Raw genomic sequence first — 260 nt, forward strand, 5'->3', positions numbered from 1 at the left:
AAATTATATTTGATAATATATATTAATAAATTAAGGTAAAAAATTACTATTAAGTTTTATATCAATATTTCTTATGATAAATAATTCCACTATTATATATTAATTTAATTATTAAATAGTTGAATTAATATAAATTTGATCCAAAATGAGATTATAGAGTGGAAAATTGAGTGTTGTGTGTTCCACTAAGTGTGGAAATGCAGCACGTGTCGTATTGAGAGGTTAATCCACCGTTAAAAGCAGAGAGCTTTCTATCTCCG

This window comes from Arachis ipaensis, chromosome B08, assembly GCF_000816755.2.
Source record: "Arachis ipaensis cultivar K30076 chromosome B08, Araip1.1, whole genome shotgun sequence".
Classification (NCBI taxonomy): Eukaryota; Viridiplantae; Streptophyta; class Magnoliopsida; order Fabales; family Fabaceae; genus Arachis; species Arachis ipaensis.